The 23,245-nt window shown below is 37.3% G+C and overlaps 1 protein-coding gene and 1 pseudogene across 1 annotated transcript in view; one reads left to right on the top strand and one right to left on the bottom strand.

The window, feature by feature from the left end:
- Prkn (parkin RBR E3 ubiquitin protein ligase) overlaps window positions 1-23,245 on the top strand; it is an 884,626-nt gene that overhangs the window by 104,155 nt on the left and 757,226 nt on the right. The window lies entirely within an intron of this gene.
- LOC125357822 lies at window positions 18,093-18,164 on the bottom strand (annotated as a pseudogene).

The raw sequence follows: 23,245 nt of genomic DNA, 5'->3' as shown, positions 1-23,245 counted from the left end.
AATACTACCATCGTGTGTGAGAGTCCTTTGTGTACACAAAGTCTCCCAACTGATTGCCATATCAGCTTCAACCTCTTTAGCCCACCTCATATCTATCTGAATAGAAGTCAACAGGAGCAGTATCTTGCAGGGGAAATTGTCTCCAACTAAAGAAAGATTTCCTTTAGGCATGTTTGATCCACTCACATGATGTACTGTCTGGCGAGCCATTAGGTATATATGGACAGATAAGTTGGCATGCCCCAAGGACTTTAAAGTTGATTAGAGAGGAAATTCTTTTGTATGCGACTTGATTGTTTTCTCTGTATTTTGAGCACCTTCATTTCCGTGAGCTATTTTCTTATATCTTTTCTTGTTTTCAGTTGGGTTTTATCTTTTTCATGTTTATTAATCAGCTGTTGTTTTGTTTTGCTAGTACAAGGATTTGAATTCAGAGCCTTGCACTTGCTTGGCTTGCTTGCCCAGCCGATACTGTACCACTCAAACCACACGTCCAGCCTAAGAGTTTCATTGTTTTGGAGATGGAGTGCAATGCACTTTTCTGCCTGGCCTGAGTTTGAACCAGGACTTCTGGATCTCACCTTTCTGAGTAGCTAGGATTACAGGCATGAGCCAACACTGCCTCGTTACCAAATTTACTATTTTTCTTTCTTTCTTTCAATACTAGGGCTTTAACTCAGGGCTTCCTACTTGCTACGCTGATGCTCTACCACTCTAGCCACACTTCTAGCTCATTTAGCTTAGAATTTATATATGTGCACATGTGACTGCTTGCCAATTTGTCTAAGTGTGTTGTAGGTATAGTGAGTCTTTAAAAATTTTTAGGTTGTCAAATGTGTCTTCTTTTTTGACTTTATATTTTATTTGCAAGGTCATGCTTAGAAGTATAAAATAGTTGGACATTTATTTTTTACCACTTTCCCTTTGTTTGGAAGAAAAACTGAGCCTACAAATGTGGCAAACATTTAGTCACTAAGAAATCCAGAAGGCTGTCAAACCCTTTCTCAGTTCTCTGATTTAAAGTGTGCAGTAAGTAGTCTATTTAGGAAGATTAGGAAAGCCTGGGATTCTGTATTCCATTTGAATGCTTAACACTAAACAATTCTTATTTCTGTGAGAAATTATTTCATTGAGTAACTTTGTTTCAACTCTATACCTTGACCTTGATTCAGCCTAATGTATTCCAAATGCAGTGAAGATTTGACTTCCTAACTTGCAATATTTTGTTTACTTTCCAATGTTCCTAGGTAGCATATCACCGGATATTTGACTTTTATTAATAATTATGTGTAATTCCACATATTCAAGTGATGCTCTAGCTTGCCCATTGTATTTCAAGAGCAAATCAGCAGGGAAGACAGCATATGTAAAGGCATATAGGTGAGGAAGAATGTCATGAAAGGAAACAAAATTAGGAGGCAGCTACTGATAAGAGGATGAAAAGACAGACTGAGAACTGAGGCTAAAGAAGCAAATAAGACTACAATCGTTCATGGTCTCACAAAGAGAGAGATTAAATTTCCTTATAAAACAGTGGGTCTGAGAGAGGCTTAAGAAAAGAGGCAAATAATCAAAATTTGTATCTTGAGGCTACCATATACAAAACTAAAAGGGGAGCGCAGAGGTGGTTACTCATTTATTCTCATTTGCTGGGAATGCACGCTAGAATCTTGATGGCACAAGCTACATGCTGTTTGGGAATCTCTCTCTCTCTCTCTCTCTCTCTCTCTCTCTCTCTCTCTCTCTCTCTCTCTCCACACATACAAACATGTATACACAGTATTGAGAAGGATCTCATCAGGAGATTTAATGCCTGGATAACTGGTTTGTAGCAATGGCTATTCTAGATACGGAATATGTGATGATAATGATTAGTTCATTCTATATGGATTGCTATGCAGGGAATGTATACACACACATAAATACACACAATACATACCCAATATATATATGTGTATAATGTATATGCACATATATAGTATATTTTTAAGGGGAAGATTGAATGAAATAGATAATATAATAGATAATTTAAATGATTATATATGCATATATTCATTGTTATTAACACAGTCATTGACACAGTCATGAAAATATTGATATACTGATATTTATTCATTCATTCATTCATGCCATACTGGATTTCAGGCCCTTACTCAGCTTGTTTGCCTGGCTGGTACTCTACCACTTGAGCCAAATCAAATTCCTGTTTTTTGCTGGTTAATTTGGAGACAGGGTCTCATGGACTTTAAAAAGAAAAATACACACACACATATGCATACATATATGTTGTCATTTAAATTATTCATTTACCTTCAGTCAGTCTCCCTTTTAAATAGCTGCTCCATTGGTATAAAATTTTACTTATAAAATGAAAAATAGGATTATGTAATTCATTTATTTAGAAGAAGTCTATGTAATGACTATCACCATTGCCCAAAGAATAAATATGTAGCCCTCCAGCTTTGTTTCAACCACTTTTTTACCTCGAGACTAACATCCAGACATGACACTGGTTGCAATTAGACACAACCTCATGCTTTTCGCACCGCTGATCCCTAGCCACGTGACCACCTAAGCTGCAAATTTTCTCCTTCAGTACCATCTTATTACATACCTATCATGTAGACTCAGTTCAGATATTACCCTCTTACAAAGTCTTCCCAGGTACTTCTGTCATCACCTTTAATACCTAATATACATTACTCTAACTTCATGAATAATGAATGTTTCTTAACAGGTTTGTTTACCTCTCTCTGCATTTCATTTGAGGGCTTCTTATTGATCTTAGTGAATTCTCAGAAAAGAAATAGGCACCTAGCAAATACATACTGAAGAAATTGAATGAAATGTAAAATCAAAAACCAAGAAAGTACATTTTAATTAAAAGAATATTTTAAGAAATAAATTGTTCTTCGTATTTTTAAATAACTTACTAAAATAGCTTGATTTAAGCTAGGTACTAGTGATTCACATATGTAATTTTAGGAAGTTGAGATTGCAGTTCAAAGCCAGCTCTGGAAGGAAAGTTTGTGAGATTTTTCTCTTCATTTGACCGCCAAAAGCAAAAAGTGGGATTGTGGCTCAAGTGGTAGAACACTAGTGTTGAGCAAAAAGCTCAGGGACAATGCCCAGACTCTGAGTGCAAGCCCCAGAACCTGCACACATACACTAACACACAAACATACACACACACAAACACATGTACACCAATGCTTGGTTTTTAATAGATCTCCAAGTTTGTATTTGTGAGATATAAAGGAACAACCTTGAGAATGCATTTGGCCTTTGGTATTTCTTTCAGTTATGGTCATTTATTATGACACTAATTTGATGACTGGTTTTCAATGAGTTTTCCCTTTATGAACTTAAAGTTGATGTATATATGGTCTTTTGACACAGTTATACACATAATGATAGCCTGATTATATATATTTAATATATATTTATGTTTATGCATGCCATACTGGGTTTGAACTCAGAGCCTTGTACTTGCTCAGCTTGTTTGCTTGGCTGGTACTACTCCACCCCTGTTTTTGGAGACAGGATCTTCTAGACTTGCTTTTTTTTTGGCCAGTTCTGGGCCTTGGACTCAGGGCCTGAGCACTGTCCCTGGCTTCTTCCTGCTCAGGGCTAGCACTCTGCCACTTGAGCCACAGCGCCGCTTCTGGCCGTTTTCTGTATATGTGGTGCTGGGGAATCGAACCTAGGGCCTCCTGTATCCGAGGCAGGCACTCTTGCCACTAGGCTATATCCCCAGCCCGTAGACTTGCTTTTTAACCCGGTATGGCCTCCAACCATGATCTTTTAGAGTTTATCCTCACAGGTAGTTAGGCATGAGGCACTAGCACCATCTGATAGACTCTGTGTGTGTGTGTGTGTGTGCATGTGCATGCGTGTGTGTACAGGTGCACCTGGGCATGTGCACAGCAGTATTTGAGTTCGGGGTCTTTCACTCTCACATGATTTTTTCGCTCACTGCTGGCTCTATACCACTTGAGCCACACCTCTAGATGTGGCTTTTTGCTGGTTAAGTGGAGATAAAATTCTGCCTGGGCTGGTTTCAAACACTGATCTTCTAATCTCAGCCTCCTGAATAATTAGGATTATAGGCATGAGCTACCAGCACTCAGTTATTGATAGAGTGTTTTGCAATCTAAGTTATACCATATGACTTATTTCCAGTCATGGTTAGTCAAGTAAAAACTTCCAAGATTTTTATTGCAGTAAAAACAAAAAAGTCACATCTTAATGAAATCACTTATCTTAATGAAATGCTTTCTTTGAAACCTAATTATAACCTCTTTGTTAATGACTTTAGTGGAGGAAACAAGCCACTGTTAATGTAGTTGACAAGTCATGCCTGTCTCCTTCTGTCATCATAGTAATTGGGAATGAAATACATATAAATAGAAATAAAAGTTTAATAATAATGATCTGAAATGCTAATTGAGTTTACATGGAGGAAAATTGAGGCTAGAGACTTGAGTCATGGTCTCAAAGTAGTGACAGAAGTTTTATAAACTTAAATAATTATTAATAGTGCTGTCATTCCATAACCTTCATTTCTCACCTTTGAGGAGGAGTAACCTCATATTTAATTTGTTTATGTTAAGAAAGTACCTGCTGGCAGAAAATTGTTGGGGTTTTTGTTGCTTCTTCTTAAAGAACAGTTGGGAGGAATCAAAGGCCGAAGTGGGGGATGAAGACATTTTTGGAGATATAATTGCCCATGTGTGGGAGAAGTCACAAAACGGTTTGTATGCACAAACTTAGCAGTAGCTATTACTTTTATATAATTGCAGTAACCAAAGACTTTAAGACAAAAGGGTTTTGCTTCTCTCAGTGATCCTAGGAACAGGATAAGTGCCTCAGCTGGGCTGAACTCAGACTTTCCACAGGTGTCTTTTGTGGAGACAGCAAACAGCATCTTAGAGTGCAGGGGAGCATGGGTAATTACTGTCTGACTTTCCGGAGGTCATTTTCTTCAGGTGTCACATGAAAGCGACTGGGTGTGTGGGTCTGTGCTCTTAAGGTGTTGATTAAATAAAAAATACTTTCCCACAAATCAGCTTAATGGCCTCCCGCAATCTGTGTCTTCTGTATTGTTTACTAATAGTTAGAAATTTTCACATCTTTGATAGTGAGTTTTCTAGTAACACACAAATGTTTGAATTTTAAAATGTTCATGTAACTTATCGATTGCTTAAAGTAAAAGTGTTCCTAATTATATATATTAGCTAAAGATAACAATATATAAAAGCAGAAAAATGTAAGCATTTGCATAAAAATTAAGTGAAACTATGTGGAATAGCACAAAGAATCCAGAATAGTTTGAAATAACAAAGGCCATAACATGCACGACATTTTCTCTAGGAAGACACATTACAAAATTATTAGTAAAGAATATAGCGTAACGTTCACTACAGAGAAGTGGAATCTGGTCATCAGATAACTAAAACCTTTCTAACAAGGAGCAATGATCTGTAGAGAATGTTTTAAATGATATATTTAGATGTTTGTGCAATGTAGATATTTTAATTTTAGAGATTATCCCCAAGAGACAGAATTTTACTTTCTTATAAGGTAATTGGGCAATATTTGAAAATTTTGCTGCTCTTGAAGCTTCATTCAAGTTCCCACTTGAGTTTCCAAGACATTTCATAGAGAATTTATCACGGTGACTAGATAACATCCCGTGTAATGGATCTGTGATTTTTCTAGTTATTACATGCATTGCTAACCTCTTTTTACATGATAAATTAGCTCAAATTCAGCGTCTTTCCACAGCACCCATTTCCTGCCTCACCTTTCCTACAGGTAAGAAAGAGGCCAGGGACAGGCCCAGCGGCCTCCTCCTGCTTCCAGCTCCACTCCGGGCTAGAGCCAGATCATAGCTCTAGAATTTCTTACAGTTTTAAAGTTCACCAACCTTCTGCCATGTTTGGTCTCTATCTTTTATGTTAAGTTCAGAGAGGGGGTCTGGGTTGGTTTGATACCACCAGTAAGCCTTTACTTCAGCACTGGCTCATTGGATGCTGATTTACTACATTATGTAAACCCTTTTTTTTTTTTGCCTCAGCTATCTTTGATTATAAAGTGTATCAGCGCTAAAATGAAATACCTACCTTTTCATGTCTGAGAAGCCTTTGGTGCAGAAGCCCAGGATTCTTATTGTACCAAGGATCTTTTCTGACTTACTCTAAGAAAAATTCCAGCTTTTTATTAGCTTGCTTTCAGTTTTGAATTCAACTTGAGGAAACTTTAATCATGAAATTTCAAGGAAATGTTTGTATATCAAACTGTGAAATTTTTATTTTGTTGTATTTTCAACTCCTTTTGCAATGCTGAACTAATTTATAGGGGAAATGACAACAGTTTTTACTTTCTTATATTTTCAACTACTTTTGCAATGCTGATATAATTTATAGGGAAAATGACAGGTTTTCCAAATACCTGAATGTATTTGGAAGAGTAAAATAATGATGTATTTGGAATAACAATTTTGTTAAATGTAGTTGCACCTTTTATTAAAACAACAGAAAAGACTGTAGCTAGATAATATTTGGCACTTTTTCTTTTTTCAATTTTTTTTTTCTTTTGCCAGTTCTGGGGCATGGACTCAGGGCCTGAGCACTGTCCCTGGCTTCTTTTTGCTCAAGGCTAGCACTCTGCCACTTGAGCCACAGCGCCATTTCTGGCCTTTTCTGTTTATGTGGTGCTGAGGAATTGAACCCAGGGCTTCGTGCACGTTAGGCAAGCATTCTACCACTAAGCCACATTCCCAGCCCTGACAGTTTTTCTTTACCAAGCTAATTAGTACAAATTTCTCTCTTTTTATTTTTATTAATCTCCCTTGATGAATGAAATTGTTAAAAACATATCATATTTTTAGGTTTTAAATTTGGTATGCCAGTAAACTCTTGCCTGAAAAAGTATTTTAGTGGTTGAGTTAGAAATGAATTAATTTTATTTTATATACTATGCTTAAATGCTGCCATCAGAATAGATTAAAAACCTTTATATCATGCTGGAGGTCACTTTCAATTCCTCCTTACATAAATCTCTGTGCTAATTACCAGTCATTTACCATGTATTCACACATAGGCAGTACGTACTGAGTTGTGTACTTGTACATGAGCTTGTGCTGCTTGCTTCTCTGCCACTTCTGGATGAATAGATAGTTCCTGTCTGTATAAGCAGTCAATCAATGACTTTTGAATTGGGCATATATTAGATATATCTCTGAGATCTCCTCTTTTCTACCGAGGGCCCTAGATAATTATATTCCATTTTTTCTTTGTGACTCCCATTCTGCTTTTGGAATTCTTTTCCATGCACCTCAAACTCGATTGTTAAATTTCTAGTCTTAGTGTAGAACATTTTTGCCATTGCCTGGCCTTCATGGAGGAGTTTCTCCTTCTTAAGGCCTTTTCTTCAAAGTTTACATGTTTAAGTTTGGGGTACCTGGATCATGAGATGTTTTTCTCTCATCGCAAACCAACATCTTGCTCCTAATTCTCTTATAAAACTTCCCAAGTTTCATGGTCTATATCTTTCCCATCACTCTGCTTTATAGTTTGCCTTGTATTTCACTGATATTCAACACAGTGATACCTGCTCTCTCACTTTCTTCCCGCCTGTGTTTGAGCATCAGGTTATCTCTTCTGCTCCCACGTGCTAAGTACACCTCATTTTCTGCTTACCTGCTATATATCGTCGCTGTTCCCTGAGGCTCTGATCAGTGTCCACAATACCTGGGGATCACTCCAAGCCCAACAACGTGCTCCTCTCTGCTCTTAACCTCTCCGCAGTATATGACACAGTTCGCCCTCCCTTCCTTGTTGAAATAGTCTCCTTCCTTTGAACCTGATTTTCTTTCCTCTTTCACGATTCTTCTGCTGAGCTTCCTTCCTCTTGTGACTCACATCTGATCAACTTCTAAGTGTTAAGGTTTCTCATGGCTTTGCATTCAGTCCCTTTTACACTTTCTTTGCATTACATTCCCATGGCTTTAAAAACCATCTATATGCTAATAACTCCCCAATTTATATCTTTAGCTTGGATCTCCCCTCAGTGTTCTATCTCATTTATCCAAATTATTTACTTGACAATTCCATGTGGATGTTTCCCAAACACCTGAAACTTAATATGTTCAAAGCTAAAATCTTGGGGACTCTCCCCACCCCCTGCCCCATTGAAACTTATTTCTCCACAAATCTTCTCCATATCAGTAAATGACATGTCATTCTACATGATTGCCAATATAGAAAAAATTGATTGTGCTTCGATTCCACCCCATTCCATATCCCATATGCAGTCCATTCACCAAAGAATTGCCTTGCCTGAAGAGCACATCTTCTATTGCTTGTGTAAATGCAACAACCTACTACCTGGCACCTTGCTTCCATTATGTCATGCACTACTAACTAATATGCTGGCCATGGTTCTTGTTAAGTTAGAAATGGGTCTTTTCACCTCCATCCTAGAAACATTTCATTACTGCTTTATTTCCCTTGACATCTGAATACACCTGTGGCCAACAACGCCACCTTGCCTGGCCTGTTTCCCTGTTCCCTGTTCTACAGACAGGACTAGGGCACTAGAGTTCTTTGTCCTCACAGTTACCCCTCCCCATTTTTTAAAAGCTGATTTCCTCTATATCCTGGTTTTGTTCTTTTTATTCAGGATTATATTTACATCTCATCCTTTAATTTACTTCTCTAATATTTTTCTAGGTAGAATAACCTGTCCTTGACCATGGCATCATTTTGACTGCCTTCATGGTATCTTCTGATATCTGTATCTTCTGACAGATCCTTGATTTCATCACCATATACCTTATTAATAAGGTAATCTGTCACTGTGTATAACAAATGAAACATTGAAGGATTATAGGAAATAACAATAGAAATGAATAGAAATGAATAGAAATGAATCTCAGAAGCACATGTATGAGTAGCCAAGAGCTTTGCCCTCAAGAAAAAAACCCGTTAACCTTCTGTGTGGATCTCATATAGCTATATTTACTTACAAACTGAGTATGTGCTTATGAATTATGCACTTTTCAGTGTAAGGTCTTATCTTAATACAAAGGTATAAACAAGAAAAATACAAAGATGACTTTCCCAATTGTCTCCAATGAGCCTTTATTTATGTAACTGAAAGACAAATAATGACTTCTTTCTCTTTCTTTAGAACAACAGATGTCTCTGAATATCTTCATATTAAGAATAAAACCATTTGTCTTTTGGTCATGACATTCTTTTGTAGCTCATATTTTAAACGTTTTTAATGCCTTAACTGACTTCCTTAAATTCAATTTAGCTTGTTATATTCTGGGAATTGGATATAGTTTCCACACACTGGTTTGATGATTGATGTTTATATCTGAAAGAATTAGTACATAATTTTGCAATATATATTCCCACATGCTTACTGTCTTCTTTGTTACTTGGACTGTTATACTTGGCAGTCCTGACTCTTAATAGAATCTCATCTGATAGTGTATCCCACAGATTTCTTGAAAAGAAAAGTATTTACCAATGCTATAATATATAATATATATTAGGTTACGAGATATCTAGAGGGTGTGGTCAGAATCGCTTGGAATCACATGCATAAGAGGATTTGCCATCACACTTAGACCCATGTGATATCCTGTATGTTTAGCCCTAGAGCTTTGCCACTGAGATGGGTAAGGTAAAAGCAGTTACTGGCCAACCTAAAGCCTCCCTGCTGATAAGTCTTCTACCTACTCTCCGAGATCTGAACTCAATTTCATTCACCCCCATGCTGTGCCATGTGGCTGTTTGACATGGCACTATGACATGACCATGCAAGAAAGTGTTCCCAATCTCCAGAAAACTTTTAAAGCTCATATCCTCCTTTGTAGCTACTTGGATTCTTTAATTTGAATACCATCTGATAATGTTGCATGTTCACCAGAGGCTTAACACCTTGTTTAAGACCTGACATATGCTTAGATATTAATAAAACACTTTAGAATGAACTCTTTTAAAAATAGGTCCCATAGTTGATATTATGCTGTTCAGATGCTATCCTAGGTAAAGGTAGAGCCTGGCCTAGGAATTTATTCCCTTAGGCCCGTCTTACCAAAGACTAATGAGGGTGAGGACGTCACTTTAGCTTCTCTCTCTCCCATCACAATTGTTTAATCCTTTTCCAATCAGGAAAATTCTGAAGGTTGTCTACACAATCTGCCTTCCACAAGAGTTTGCCTGGTTATATCCATGTTGAGCTCTTATAGCAGAATACTTCATTAAGTCCTTTCACTTAGTATCAGCTCCTGGGAAATCTTACTTAAGACAGGCTTTGTTCTACCTAAAGGCTGTTCTGATGGTGATGGTGTTACTCTTTGACTTTTGAGTACAGATTACTATAGCTCTTATTTTATGCTATAAAGCATAGTTGAGCTGCCATGATCATTTGAATGATTTTAACCTATGTGCACCTTAATTTTTCTTTGTTTTCTACTTGTGAAGATGATGCTATTGGAATGAGCAAATAAAATTTTCTCATTTGTGAAACATCAGAAAAAATGGTAAAATGAATTTCATCGCACCAATTTTTATTTTCTTTTATCTTTTGTTTTATGTAATCCCTAGTAAAGTAATTGCCACAATTTATTAGTTTTGGCTTCTACCTCCCACCTAAGCCATTTTTTTCCTCATGGGCAGTGCTCTGATTTTACTATCTTTTGCAAATATTGATATCAAAATTTACAGGAAATAATAAAAGTTAAGTAAATAAATGTAAATAGTATAAGCATATCAGTTTGTCTAGAAATAACAGGTTGAAAGTAGTACTGACACAATTTTTTATAATATTGGGGAAAAGCTAATATTTCTATTTCTTGAAACAGACTCCATGAAAACCTACTTTAGTCAGTTTAGGCTGCTAGAACAAATTATCATTGATGGGGTAATAAAGAACAGAAAGATCCAGTGTCTTGAAGTCTGAGATTGGGTGCCAGTACGTTCAGGTTCTCATGAGGAATCTTATCAAGTTGAAGATTCCTGTCTTCTTGCTATATCTCCATCTTGGGAAAAGAAGGGAGCCAGCCCTCTCTTATCTGTTTTATAAGGGCGTGGATCTCATTTGAGACTTCACGACCTGACCATCTCCCCCAAACTACCTTTCCTCATATCATTACTTTGACAGGTTAAGATTTCGACAGTAATTTGGAGCAACATAAATATTGAGTTCAGAGCAATGTCACATAGATGTGACTGGGAAGGAAATACCTGTCTCAAGTGACAAGGAGTCATTCACTTCTTGTGCTGGAGTACCACAACCTTCCTTATCAAGATGACCGCGGCAGGGGAGGACTGGTAAATCTTACCCGAGATCTGTTTACATACCAAATTTCAACTTCAACTTGAAGTGATTGCCACATGAAATAATCCATGAAATAGCCCTTGATCTTCTTATAATTTTGAGTCACTATTGGACTTGATCATCAAAAAACTTGCAACATAGCTCTGCTTGCAATTTGCAACAACTGAAATAGCTCTCAAATTAAAATGCTTTACAATTTAAGTGGAAGGACAACCATCCTTCCAAAGGAAATCGCAACATTAGTCTATCTCTGTGGCTTAGATTTAGAATATGTCTAACTAGTATTTACAAAAGTAATATAGCAATGTTTGAATGTCAGCCATTTCTAGAGGAATAAATAGGATTATATGCTTAGCTAAAGAGATTGGTATTTTGAAGGCCGCTTTTTTTTTTTTTTTTTTTTTTGGCCAGTCCTGGGCCTTGGACTCAGGGTCTGAGCACTGTCCCTGGCTTCTTCCCACTCAAGGCTAGCACTCTGCCACTTGAGCCACAGCGCCGCTTCTGGCCGTTTTTTCTGTATATGTGGTGCTGGGGAATCGAACCTAGGGCCTCGTGTATCCGAGGCAGGCACTCTTGCCACTAGGCTATATCCCCAGCCCTGAGGGCCGCTTTTAAGACTGATTTTTATATTAACATTGAGGTATGATTTCCACTCTGAGGATGTAACTAGACACCTAAAATAATCACTTCTATTTTTCTGAATGTTAAAAATTATTTGTCAGTGAGTTGCTAGGGCCACTTTCAGAAAGCCAATGAATTTTCTTGGCCTTACCTATCAAGAAATAATTCGTACCTACTTTGGTCACAGGGGTTTTGTAAGTATTGATTTAGGGAAAAGCTCTGTGAGACCCTTTAAATAAATATATAAATAACTATATAGATGTAAAATATTGTTATGTTCATCTTGATAAAATTTGTTTAGAACATCAGAAAGGCTTTAGTAAGCCTTGCATTGCCCTGAGTAAATTCAGTCCGTGCAACTAATTATGTACTTTGACATGTGGATTATATCAAGGAGATTTATTATAATTTTGTTGTAGTTTTGTTCTTTTGTCTTGTTCGAGTTCTTTGAAGAATATGAGAGAAACTGTAATGATGTGTGCCAGAAACATAAAGTTAAGAATTGTTACCCTCAAATTCCTGACAACTCTCCCAAGTGGGAATTCAGCACGTGCTACCTACTAGTTGAATGTTTTGATTGGTGTATGTTGGGCATTTGTCACATTGAGACATCCAAAGCACCAAGCAATGATGGAATAGCAAGCCCCTTGATAGAAACAGGTAGAAGATGGTCTATAATTAGTTCAGTGAACTAAAACATAAAATATTTATGAATAATTCAGCTGAGGAATGCGAGGGAAAAGTTTAGATTGAGGAAAAGTGATGATTTCCTAATCAGTACTTTAGTATGTGCGTTTTAAAAAAATTCTGATGCTTGTATTAACTATTTCAGTCAAGACCTTATTTCCTTCTGTTCAATAAAAAGACATGAAATTAATGTGAGCAACAGTGCAATCATGTATTTAAAATGACTAAATGTTTGCTAGCCTAATATTATAAAGCCTGAACTGCATATTCTTGGGCATGGTTAATAATTTGGGAATTAGATTTAACATCTTAAATCTTCTCTTATGTTTTTTTATGAATTAACTAAGTAACAACTGTTGCTTGTGTGCTGAAGTAGATATTTTTACTGATGAATGGAAAATAGGATGTAAACTCTACTTAAACTTTTAACCTTGAAAAGCAACCCTGAATGAAGTCATCTGCTATATATCCTCAGACCTTCAGTATTTAAGCACCATATTCATTTGCTAATTGCCTACTCTGTTGGTCTCCAAATTACCAATTCTGAGGAGAGAAATTTTAGACTCCTTTTTACTATTAATTTTTCCTCTGGCAGGTTATACTTATCAAACATGTCTAAAAAGTTGAAGAAACGAAAGGACAAATATGTGATTAATTCAAACCTAGTTATTTCAATGTCACCTGACATTAATTACCTTCAAGTAATAGATGTATTATGTAAGTTAAAAAATGTCTGTGTTAGAATACCAGGAACATAATTATAAACTGAATTGTTTTCCTCATGTATAAGAAGGCTAATATGCTCTTACATTAAGCAGGAACAGAAAACCACCCAGTGAGAAGTGAATAGTGTCTGTAGGACTGGCTACAGTGGCAAGCGGCTTACTTGTACTACTAAAGACCTCATTGTTTTTTGTGGCTGTTCTGTGGAAATGGAGCAAGTGTCGTCACATGCACTGCACGTATCATCTCATCCAACTTTCTGACAGGCAGAGTTAAACTGTTAGCTGTTGAGTAGTTAAATAAGGAGTTGATCTTGGACCTCTTGTTCCTTAATTATCATGCTACCTCCAGGAATTAACCAACACTTCAATACTAAATTCTCATGTTGGAAGTGCCATATACTAAATATTTGTGACAAGCATACTTTTATAGATTTAGTGTATATGACAGGTGTATTGTAACTAATAAAACAGGTCAGAATCTCATTTCTACCTGCTATTAGCTGTCTGCCACTTGGCAAGTTTCTTCTCTGGTTTCTGTTAACCTACACATTATTTACTGCACAGGGATATTTTGAGGCTTAAATAAGGCAATATGGAGAACCTTGATAGCAGTGGCTTCTAATCTTTGCAATACGTAACAGCTATCTAAACAGCAAAAGAACCTTAAGGAAATAGTACTGAGGACTGTTAGCCAAATTCCTTGTACCCCTTAGTACCTGTTGTCTGGTGGATTCCTTAGCTTACAAGGTGGGTATTTGGACTCAAGTAGTATGCTACAACCATCTTCAGCAGATACCTGATTTGATGACCAAACAAACCAGCTGGCATATTAACACGCCTCAAGAACACCAGAATAAGTATTTAACCGAACATTCACCTGTTCTCAAGTACCAGGCACCATCAAATGTCTGTATCTTAGCAAATATTGGGGCTTTATTCTCTTAATAAGTAGAACCTGGATAGTTGGATTTTTTCACTCTTCTACAAAAGGGCATCCTTTTCTCTTCTGGTTGCTTAATGCTAAAAGCTACGTGAACTCTGACTGTTTGGGACAGTGGTTACTTGACTAAAAGTATGATAACAGGGATGGATCTGGAACTGGAGACTTGGGAGACTGTGTTTCTCTAAGAGGCTGGCCTCAGCTGAACTGCCTGGGAAATGCAAATCCCTAGCATCAAACTTACTTAGATATTTTGCTGAGGAAGCTCCAAAATATCAACTAAATGGTTGTGTTTCTTTGTCTTATTTTAAGGACCCACAGAACCTTCCATCCAAGGCCCCTGACTCCAGTCCAAAGGTCCTGCAGGCCCTTGAAGAGTCCCACAGCTATTTTAGGCCTGTCTGATGTATCTTCTCAAGAGGCCTTTCATGACACAAATGGGAATTGAGAGTACCTCTACCCCACCTACATCTCCTGGTCGTTCATTCTTCTCTATAAATTTTATAGACTCTACTCTTTGCTTAGCTTTCTGTCTGTTTCTGCACAAGAGGGAAAAACTTCCTATTGTTTTGTAAATTGCTATACCACTATACCCCCAAGGTACTCAGTACTCTGAGGGTACTTTGTATTTGACAGAATAAAGGCATTCTCCTGGAAGAGAGTGTGCAGAATGGTTGGACTGCCTTTGGAGACATCTGACGATCTTTTCTAATCACGTTCCCAAACTCTCTGTTTATGATGTATCACCGTTTTTGACATGTGTGACATTAGAGGTGGTAAGCAGCCTAGAGACAGACAGACTCAAGAATTTTAGAGACTGCAGTCTATGTAGCATGAATGATCTGAGATGGATGTGGTATATAATCTGAGACAGACAGGTGTGCTCTGAGCTCTAGGGGCTGTCATTTTTAATACTTTAGATTTTATGACTATCTTTTGCTTATGTGGCTTGCTATTATGTGGCTAATATATTATTTTTGAATTTTTATAAAGCATCTTATACATATAAAATATACAGTGATAAGTACAGTAATGTTTATTTATATCTTTATAATTAATATTCAGTATATAATGTCCTCTCCAATATTAATGTGGGGGGACTGGACTTAGACTGCTTCAGATTTCCATTTTTTTTCTAGGATTGTGTCTGCCTATGTTGTTGTGGTTGTAATGCATATTAATGCTGCTCTGGAATTGATGTAAATCTTCACAAGCATTTGATTTTGAGAAACAGCTTCTTGTGTAGATAGTTATGCTAGTAGTATTTTTTATGTTTGGTCTTAATTTGCATCTTTTATGATCTTTTTCTGTTTATTTTCTAAGTCTACTAGTCACTGTTCTATTTTGCATTGTCACAACATTCATTGTCAACAGTTCAGTATTTTTCTCACACAGATGTTGACAGGGAATTTCTTCTGTTATTGCAGGACTGTAAGAATCCAGCTCACTGTTAATGATTAACAATGTTCATCAAGGGGAAGATTTTCTTTAAAAATGAAGAAAGCAAGGGGGCATGGGATCGGAAGAGGGAACAAGGGAGAAAAATGAGGAAGGGGGTAACAAGTATGACAAGAAATGACAAGATATATGTATTCACTACCTTAAGTACGCAACTATAACCCCTCCGTACACCATCTTGGCAAAAAAAAAAAAAAAAAAAGTACAGCTCACTGGAATTAAACCGTGATTCAAATGCAGTCTGTGGGGTTTTTGTGTTGGTGTTGTTTTTTGTTGTTGGTGTTTTGTGTGTGTGTGTGTGTGTGTGTGTTTCTGTAAGTCCGATGTTTAGTGTGACTCTGCTTGGCTCTGGCAAATGAGTTAAAACAAAGGAATGGATCTCTGTTTCTTAGATGTTCTGATATAAGTCCTCTGACTAGGGCTCCACCTCTCTTTAACATTACCCTTAGACAAAGGAGGTGAAGATACCTTTGGAAGAAAAAGGACCAGAATGATTTAAATCAGTCTTGATATAAAAAAAATAGAAGGCAAAGTGACATGTCAGTGAAATAAATAATTATGAATTATAGTTGGTCAGTTTCTCCAAATACTAATTGATGCTTGTGTCAAGCTTGTCCAGATGAGATGAAAATGACACAAGTCTAATTTCCTTTTAAGAAATGTTGCTTTCCAAAAATAAACATACCCATACTTATTTTAAGTGTCCTGTATTTTATTTGTTGTTACTAAGGTTCTTTAAGAATCTTTAGAGATGTGAAATTTTGATACAAATACATTTTGCAGCTCTGATAGAAGACACACTTTTAAATAATTGGCCATTGTGTTAATGTGTCCCTGGGCTTCTATTTTACGGATGCCCCTGTTTAGAATGAAGCCAATTTGTCTTCATGTTTTTCCCAGCCCCACAGTAATTGACCCGGCCGGTGGCCACGTGCTGCCCCCTCACCAGTTGGGGAGAATGTCCCGCCTCTCTTGTTTGACTGGCAGGAAAGGCCCTGTTTTAAAAAATCACTGCTATGTGTTTTTTATCAGCAAATAACACCCATGTCGTGAGCTTGTAGGCACTGAAATAGACAGCTCTGTCTTCTGACTGTGCCTGCTCCTTGGCCAAGGAAAGTGGCTGAAAACAGGGCTTCATCTGTCTGCAAAGCTCCTTCCAGCTGAGGACAGCACTTCTTGAAATTCAGTGCAGTCTCGGGTTTCTTCATCTCTTCACAAGAGAGCCATGTACCTACTTCATAGGTCAGTGGGTGTCATGTTAAATGAGCTGGCTACCCAAACATTGTCATTTCTATCTTGATTCTGTCTAGATATAAAATCTTAAGCCATACGGAAGTATGAAACCACTGGTTCAGTCTCAAGGGTCCTGAATACTAGACACATTTTACATGACATGGCATACCACACACTATACTTTATGCCACACTATCTTCGATTAAGGCATGTAATTTTACTTTGATGCGTAAGTGTGGGTTTTAAGTTGTATCGGCCCTGTCTATTTAGATTTCTACCTTTGATTTTGAAACTATATTTTGCTCTTTCTTGATTCACTCTTGTGGAAAAGATAGATCCATGTGTGAAGATAACTATATTTATATCCATATATAAAATATGTAGTAGCTATCCTTGGCTGTTGGGGTTCTATCGTTTAAGAAGAGCATTCACCCCACCTATGCAGATATACTCAAGTCAGAAAGGCAAACTTCTATAATAAATCACACAATGAATCTTGATAACATTTTTTTTTTTGCCAGTCCTGGGCCTTGGACACAGGGCCTGAGCACTGTCCCTGGCTTCCTTTTGCTCAAGGCTAGCACTCTGCCACTTGAGCCACAGTGCCACTTCTGGCCGTTTACTGTATATGAGGTGCTGGGGAATCGAACCCAGGGCCTCATGTATACGAGGCAGGCTTTCTTGCCACTAGGCCATATCCCCAGCCCCCTTGATAACATTTTTAACCTATCAAGGATATCCTATAAATATTAAACACTCCACATACATGTTAGTGAGGAGGGCAATAGGAAAAGCACAGTTGACATGGAGATGGGAACAGGAAATTGGTGAAAAAGGGTCAGGAAATAAAAAGAGGAACAGGAAAAGATTAGAAGAGGTCAGCTATTTCAAACATTGTCTTATTTCAGGTATTATAGGATTCCCTTGGGAAGGGAAACAAGAAGATAAAGTCACACAGATTATGAGATACTGATGATAGAAGACCTTTGAGGAGTAGGTAGTGTTAGGAGAGGGTGAAATCACGCCTACGTGGTGGGTAGGTGTGGGTTAACCCTGATGGTTGAAGACCATCTTGCCAGTTCCTCTCCACGGAAATCATTTGCAAAAGGCAAAAGATTTACATGGTCTGAAGAGAAACCAGAGTTCCACTAATGAGCATTTATTCAATAGATCACAAACAAGAATACATTAAAGCCATCACCACACCATGATTATTGCAGGATTATTTACCATAGTCAAGATAGGGAATCAGTTCCGATGCCCTCAATGGATGAATGGATCAAGAAAATGTAGTACATATACACACAATGGAGTTCATCAGAAAGAATGATTATTCCATTCATAAGAAAATTGAAAGACTTGGAAAAAATTATATTAAGTGAAGTAAGACAGACCCAGAGAAACACAGGTTGCATGGTTTCCCTCATTTGTGGGAGCTAGAATGTGCCTATAAATCTAGAAGTAAACACGCTTGAGTGGTATGCAAGCAGTTACCACTGAATTAACTGCAGTATAGTGGACTCTGTGGAGAGCACAAATAGTATAATTGTTTAGAAAGACTAAGACCCAGGAAATGAGAACATGCAGGGGAGTGAGGAAAGGGAGAGGGGGAAAAGTATGGGGGAAGTGAGTAGAATACATGCAAGAATGCATTGTATATGGCACAGAACTGAGAACAATAAGGGAAGGGGTGGGTGGAAGGGGGGGAAGATGTCAAAGGAGTGACACAGATCAAGATGCATTGTATATATAAATTGCTTTGTTAAATGGCAAAACAACCCAACACATAACCCAACTATTAAGAAAAAAGAAGGAAGGGGAGGGGGAGGAGGGGTGGGTAAGAGTTGAAAGGGGTGACATTGGTCAAGAGGCACTGTATTCATAAACTGTGTTGATAAATGGCAATTCTTTCATACAACTACTTAAAGAATTTTTTTTAAAAGACTGTCCTGGTAAGAGGAGGGGGGGCATGAAAAAGAGATTTTTTAAATGCCACACAGTAGAATTGATACCTTTGGAAAATTAATGGATCTGAGAATGGAAGGGGGAAATGTGACATTTATAGGAAACTTTGAGGACTAATGGGTCAGAACTGTTAAGTTTCAGATTGTACTCAGCAATCATTTTGGAAACTATATGATTGAATATAAGATGGAAGGGAAAATAGAGAAACTTCTATATATTGATTAGTTACTATATGTCAGATGTTTTGCTATTTAATAGTTTTAAAAGCTCCCAGGTTAATGTATTATGCAGCCAGAGTCAGAGAATGCTGTAACTAAACCCTTCTATATAATTAGTTCAGGCATTTCATGTTAGAGCTCAACTCCTGAAACTTCCCTGGGAACTTTGTCACAGTCTTCTCAAAGTCAAATTTTAGAAGTGACAAGATAGGCAATAGAACTGATAGAAAACACTTAAATATAGTGACATGTAATTGTGATATTTTGAAACCCAAGTAACTTAAATTTTTAAGTGCCATGTGTACACTTCTATATGTATATATTTGTAGACTTACATATTGCATATATTTTAGAGAAAAGGAAATCAAATCTTTTGATATTTCCTGTGGCAATTTTGGGTTACTATACAATTGAATGTAGCTTTCGGAATTTTTTTCTATTTTTTATTTCATTTATTTTTATTGTAAAGGTGATGTACAGAGGAGTTACTTTTACGTAGGTCAAGTAATGAGTACATTTATTTTTGAACAGTGTCACCTCTTCCCTCATTTTCTCCCAGTATTTTTTCATAATTTTACAGTTTGTTAAAAGGAAAACTCAAGATAGTCAAGACAATGAATTCAGCAATTTTAAGGGCGGATGGTAGGGCATATCCTATTTAATGTCATCTATTGCAGGGAAAGAATTCTGGGTTTTCAAAAAAATGCTGTTGACTGTTCTTAGAATTCATTAACATTTTTCAGTAAAATATTTTTCTAAAATACCACAGTTTAAGTTCTGGAAAGACAAGTCATATCTGAATTAATTGTTCACATCTGGAAAGTGTCACTAGTTCTGAGCATAGACCTAAGGAACACGAAGACATTTTGAAAGCCAAATACAAGCCCACGTCCTCCAATGGCTGAAGACAAACAGAACTTCACATCTGCCCTGAGGTTTCTTTCTTTGGCAGCAAGGAGCCTCACCATTGAAGTTTCCTGACAGGGCCTGGTCATGCCCACCTGCCCCCATTGTAGCTTTCTTGCAGCTGGGCCAAGTGTGAAGCGAGATGTTTCCCCACACAGCCCATTGCCATCCCTAGGAACAACCAGGGAAAGAGAGTCACCTGAAGGAAAGCTGCCAGTGACCCTCATTTTTTCCCACACTGTTTCATCTATTGTCTTTAGTGACAGAAAAATATTCATCTGATCTTAATACACAGCTCAGAGCTGAAATGGTACAGAGAAACTGGAGAGATGGGAGGTAGAAAATGACATGGTTGTGTACAAGGCTCATATTGTATCAGTGGGAGGCATTCTTTTAGATATTTAAAATAGAAAATAGTGCTTGGTCACTGCAGAGTTTTTCAGTGTTATGATAGTAAGGATGTTGCTGAATGGCCTACCACACATTGTTACAGTAATTGATTATAGTCCTTGAATATAGTGTTTTCACCACAGATTACCATTTTGTCACTGAACAGAATATCACTCTAATTCTATTCAGAAAGCTTTGGAACCAATCCTTCTAACAACCTTAAAGAATACCCAGATATTATTCTCATCATCGATGTGTCTTGCTACAGTCTTGATTTACAAATAAGGTACTTAATTATGAGAGACAGAAATGTAATGAAAGATTGTTAACACATCATACAGAATACTCCAGCCTGAAGACTTTGTTGTTGATTTAGGAATTCTAGAAAAATAAGTCCAACTTATTGAATATGGTAGAAAACAGAGTTATTTGATTTGTGTATATACATATATATATATAAATTAATATACCTAACACTGTCAAAATAGGAAATGAATGCTCAGATAATTAGTCCTGCATAATGTCATGATGTCTTCATCTTTTCAAACAGACAAACATATAGACAGACAGAGAGCCAGATAATTACATTGGTTAAAAACAGTAATTGTAGCAAAAGAGCCAGATACACTGCAAATTATGGGAACATTAGTGAGCAACACCTTTGAAGGCAGATACTGGGGCCAGATGTAGTCTTTCAGACTGTCCCAACCTGTAGTATTCTAGCCCTTCCTCTTCAGATGCAGAAAGGCTGAGCAAATGAGAACTTGGGGACAATCAGTCACTGTGAAAGAACTTGTGTTATACAGATCATGGAGGCCCTGGGCTTCACTTTAGTGCCTATGAGGAGCTTTTCCTCATACACCTGGAGCAGGAAGGAAGTAGTTAGACAAGTAGTGTCCTTAGGGAAGGATATTTCCTCCCTGATTCCTTGATAGGTAGATATGAGATGATCTTCCAAACAATTAAGACTACAGATCAGGCATACTTGAGAAACTGAGCTCTCACTGGTATGCTAGGAGACACTAGACAGTGTCGTCTATCTTCTGTTGAAGGGCGCAAAAGCAGACACACAGGACAGTTGTTCTAAGGCTGAATTGCCTGTCTCCACAGGATATCTGCTAGGGAGCCTCTGCAGTAGAAGCAGATCTGGTAGAAGCAAGGTGAGCAATTAAGCAGAAAACGACTTGTGAAATAGACAATTTGAGTACAATTGTTGTAAGCTGTAAAAAAAAAAAAAAGTACTTTTGTCAACTGTATGTGTTTAATAAAGTAGGCCAAATCTACTTTGACTGATTTAATTACTCTATTTAATATAGTGGAATATCTTCCTTCAGTATATATTAAATAACTACACTATGCAAAAACTTAAGCCAAGTAAACATGAAAGAAAGAATGGGAAATCTAATGAAGAGGATGAAATTTGTAATTAAGTCATTATGTTGGAAAGCACCATATCAAGATGTAAGAGAATTGCCATCAAAAGATGATAGACCTGGTTTGGATGTTCAAAAAAGGAAAAGAGAAAAAGTGATTTCTAATTTCTTTGTGGAGTCACCGAAAGCTAATGGCACATGGAGTCCTGAGAGACCGAGGCAGAGCAGCCAGCAGGCTAAGCAGTGGAGTGGGACAGTGGTGATGTCCTCTCGGAGAGTAAGGATGACCCAGTGTAACAAGAGCAGAGCTGTTGGGGAGGGGAGATCCTAAACCCACAGTGCTAGATTGTGGAAGACTCACATAGTATCTTAAATATCAACCAAGACATTTACTCTTTTGATTCAACAGAAACATCCTTTGTTGTTGATGTTGCTGTTTTCAGTGACCAATTACTCAATGATTGGCACAGGAGAAATGTGGCCCGCTTTAGGGATTTTGTGATGTGTGTTCTTCTGTGGGTGACTATACAACCTCTAGGGTCTTGTTTCAGAGAAGCTGCCCTTAATGTGGTAAGTTATGTTGACTCTGACATTTAGTGGATGTTGCTCCTTAATAGAAGATGTAAGTACCTGCTTGAATTTGATCACTTCTCCTCTAGTGCATTAGTTCATTGGTGTCTATATGTGACTCCCAATTTTCTTGTTCTCAAATGACACGAACCCATCTTATATTTCTTTTCTCTATCAAGGAAAGAGAACAAACAAAGATATATTGCTATGTCAAGTATTTTAGTTATATTATTTTATTATTCTTTTTCCATGCCAAAGAGACAAAAGTATTTTATGGAAGATCATTGAGTTTGTAAAGCATGCCAAGATTTCGCCCAAATCTTTGTTATTTTTTGCTGGGGCCCTGTGGACATTTCCTATGTCAGGTATAAGAGTTACTTGTTCTTTATCTCATCTCCTCAGTGTACTTTTAAAAAAAATGGAGTTTGGACTTAGGGCCTGGCACTTGCTAGGCTGGTGCCCAACCATTTGAGTTCTGCCCCCAGCCTTCTTGCTTTAGTTGTTTTGCGGTAAGGTTTTCTGTTTTTGCCCTGAGTGGACCTCAGACCACACTCCTCGAGGATCTCAGTCTCCTGAAGAGTTGAGGTTATAGGAATGAGCTACTGTGCCCAGACTTATATTCTATTTAATGCATCATATTGACTTGGCTAGCCAATGTTTATTGAATGAGTGAATAAATAAGATAACAAAATATGTATACTTTAAATTGATTTAGCCACAAAACAATTGGATTTATGGTGGATAAACATGAGTTTCCATCTTAAAATTAACTGTCATTGCTCTGTTGCTACTGCTTACAAT

Source organism: Perognathus longimembris, chromosome 9 (genome assembly GCF_023159225.1).
Source record: "Perognathus longimembris pacificus isolate PPM17 chromosome 9, ASM2315922v1, whole genome shotgun sequence".
Classification (NCBI taxonomy): domain Eukaryota; kingdom Metazoa; phylum Chordata; class Mammalia; order Rodentia; family Heteromyidae; genus Perognathus; species Perognathus longimembris.
Note: the sequence above shows the minus strand (reverse complement) of the source record. Positions and strands in the feature narration are given on the sequence as shown.